The sequence below is a fragment of the Eschrichtius robustus genome, chromosome 14 (genome assembly GCF_028021215.1).
Source record: "Eschrichtius robustus isolate mEscRob2 chromosome 14, mEscRob2.pri, whole genome shotgun sequence".
Lineage (NCBI taxonomy): Eukaryota > Metazoa > Chordata > Mammalia > Artiodactyla > Eschrichtiidae > Eschrichtius > Eschrichtius robustus.
The window spans coordinates 7395-10706 of record NC_090837.1 but is presented as its reverse complement, the minus strand read 5'-3'; the positions used below and the strand labels follow the sequence as shown (position 1 = coordinate 10706).

Here is a 3312-nt window from a genome sequence, read left to right as displayed (position 1 = left end):
GACTCTTGTAAGAAGAGATTTCAGAAGATGTGTACCTTCTACAGAATTCACATTTAGTGAGGGGCGTGTGAAAAGGTATACACAATTTTAATCTTTTTATTTTACGAATAGGGTATCTTAATGATTGAAAAATAGAAATTCCTGTAAATAAAAAGAAAACCAGAAAGTACTCATACTTTACCCACCTAGTGTTCACGATCTAATGGACCTGCTTCGCCTTCCCCTCTCTCTTCTATCTGAGCCTCCACGATGGACGGGACTCACCTGGTACAAGTGACGCGGGGTCGAGCTGGACCGTTGGTTTTCTGCTCCGCCTCTGCTTCCTCTCCGCATCCTGGAGTCTAAAGAAGATGAATGAAATGTCTGCTCTTGTTGCTGGCTGTTTCATCTCCAACTTAATCTCAGTCTGTGGTTGTGGAGGGCCTCAGAAGTCAGGAAGGTCCCCTGACGCCAACCTGGGGAGGGTGGGGCTGGACCCAGGTTCCAGCCCAGCCCTGACACGCAGTGCGCTCAGTGGGACATGTTGGCATGTATGCAAGGCTGTAGCACTGCCAGCCCCCATATGCTGCCTTCTTGAGGGCTGGCGGTGCCCTTCAGGACTGGCTGCATCCTTTGTCCCATTTGAGTGGGCAGTAGTAGATAATAAAATCTCAGAATATCCCTTGACCCCTGACCATCCAGGCAGGCATCTGTGGTCCTCCAGCTCAGGCCTGCCTGGGCCCTGTCAAGCCCCTGTGGCCAGTCACTGAGCTGACCTTGCTGCCGGACAATTGAACAGCTACCTGGGCAGCGTAGACGGCCCTTTGGGATGTTTCAGTTCCCTACATCCACGTGATTGAGAAAAGGGCCTCCTCCCTCATAGCCTCTCAGCCTTCCGAGAGGAAGTAACCCTCCAGACATTGAGTGTGGCCCTGGCCACAACCAGCATACAGCAGACCGTAGCCCTGCAATCCTCTGGCCTTCGGGTTGTTGAAAACCTTTGACATTCATACTCATTAAAAATCAGAGGTATGGGAGCGAGTGGCTTCCCACCTGGTGTTCTCACTCTGAGGCCACGTGGTCTCCAGGAGCCACGTGCATCCCGGGCCCAGTCCCTGCGGCCTCCAGAAAGCCAGCCAACTGTGGATTCCACGGTATAGAATCATCCTTGAGACACTGCTGCGTTGAGTAACAGTTTCCTTACCACCTACCGTTTGGTTTCTGTTCTCTGTAAAGGAGAGAGCAGAGACTGGGAAATGAGCAAATGTGTTCTGTGGAGATGGGTGATTAATATAGTCAGAGGGCAGGTGTGAGTCCTGGGCTCCCACCTCCCAGGGACACAAATGAAGTCTGTGTGCCTTTTGAGGTATACTGGCAATCAGGGCCAGCCTCTGATGTGAGGCCCCGATGCCCAAAGCAAGAGTCTTGAGTTTACCACCAACAGCAAAGTTGCTATTTTAGCAAGTGGAAGAGCTTCCTGCCATCAAGGGAGGACAGCAAGAGCCCTGGATGGGTGAGCACAGTCACTGACCTTAACTGAACCTCTTCTTTTCTGTTAAAATGGACATTGAGTGGGTGTCGCCTGCAGTTCCTGGAAGCCCTGGATGCAGTGAGAGAGACTGTTCCTGTGAATGGGGCCACCCAAAGGCATTTAGCAGGACAAAGGATTGAAGGGAGACCAGATCACACTGCAAGAGAGTGAGCCACCAGAACTGCCAGGTCCAAATCCACTCTTAAACCTGTCTCTTGGAGTTATTAATTTATATCATTTAAAAATAATGATTTATTTTACTTTAGTAAGTGTGTCCAGTCCATTGGAATCACAAAAGTCATAGCTGATAACATCAGAACCAATAATCCCTGAGACTCCCTTGGGTGCCCTACTGGATGGGGCATGGCTGGGCGAGATGAAGACACTGAGTGCGGTCCAAACTTAGGGGAACTGCCAGCTTGCTCTGTCTCCATTCCTTCCCTGTCCCAGGAGAGTGAAATCCCGGAACAATGAAAGGAGAAGCAAAATGCGGAAGAGGTCTTTTGGTGGCTAACTGTTCTGTTTGTATTTTCCTTTATTACGTTCCATTTTGTTAATGTGTGTTTTTACTAGGAGGTTACCCATTTCATCTAGATTTCTAGTGTGATGCAATAGGTTTCTCATTCTAGTTTTAAACCGAATTGTCACAATTAATGATAAAATATCAGTACCTTATTATTAACTGACATCCATATTTCACTTGGGTTTCCTTCATTCTAACTTTTTCTCTTCCAGGATGCCATCCAGGGTATCACGTGACATTTAGTCATCACGTCTGTTCAGGCTCTTCTGGGCTTTCAGAGTTTCTCAGACTGTCCTTGTTTCTATGACCTTGACATTGGTGAGGAGTACTGGTGAGATATTTTGTTGACTGTCCCGCATTGGAATTTACTTGGTGTTTTTCTCAGGATTAGGCTTGAGTTATGGGTTTTGAGTAAGCAGATCACAGAGGTAAAGTGCTTTCTCATCACTTTATATCAAGGGAACAGGCTCTCAAGGCAACTTATCACTGTTACTATTAACTTTGGTCACCTGGCTGAGGTAGTTTTTCAGATTTCCCCACAATGAAGTTAAGTTTTTCCCATTTCCGTGCCGTGTGTCTTCTTTAGGAGGAAGCTACTTTGGGAACCAGCACTTATGGAGACAGGAGTTCTCTCCACCTCCACAATCCATGGATGGCTGAGTGTCCACATCAATTATTTGGACTTCCACATAGGCGATTTCTATTCAACCCTATTCATTAAAACAAACAAACAAACAAACAAAACCCTGTGCAGTTACTTATTTTTACCAGCATGGACACCTGTGGATAGTATTTTTTGTTTTGCTTTGTTTTTTTAACTTTTTGTTATAATCCAGCAGTCCAGATTTTGTTGCTAATTTCATTCCTACTTTGGCTATTGAGAGCTCTTTCCATTGGTTCCTGTTTTCCTTTGACATCATTCCATCCTGTGGATTTTTTTTCTTGGTACTTCCTTATTTTCTGATATAAGATTCAAGATTGTCCTGGTTCATATATTTACTGTGTCAGTCCTAGTGTCAGCCATTATTTCAAAGAGCTCTGGTTCCTTTTACTAGAGAATGTTATTAAAAAGTTACATATAGGAGCTAAAAGTGCTCAGCTGATAATGCAAGGAAATATATGCATGTATTCCCACCTCTGTGTATTGTTGGGTCTCAGGGAGGGCTGCTCCACAGTGGCACATCGATTACTTTGAATTACAGTTCCTTAATAAATGGCTGATGCAAGAGGGACACTCTGACCCTCTATCTCCTTGAAAGCAGGAAATAAGTCTCTCATG

At 45.7% G+C, this 3312-nt stretch overlaps 1 long non-coding RNA gene across 1 annotated transcript; it reads left to right on the top strand.

Annotated features, from left to right (window-relative positions):
• Positions 1 to 1593: 1593 nt before the first annotated feature.
• Positions 1594 to 2759, top strand: LOC137776090 (uncharacterized). Its single transcript, XR_011076171.1, has 3 exons — positions 1594 to 1698; positions 2246 to 2364; positions 2620 to 2759. It is a non-coding gene; the product is annotated as an uncharacterized lncRNA (long non-coding RNA).
• Positions 2760 to 3312: the final 553 nt, after the last annotated feature.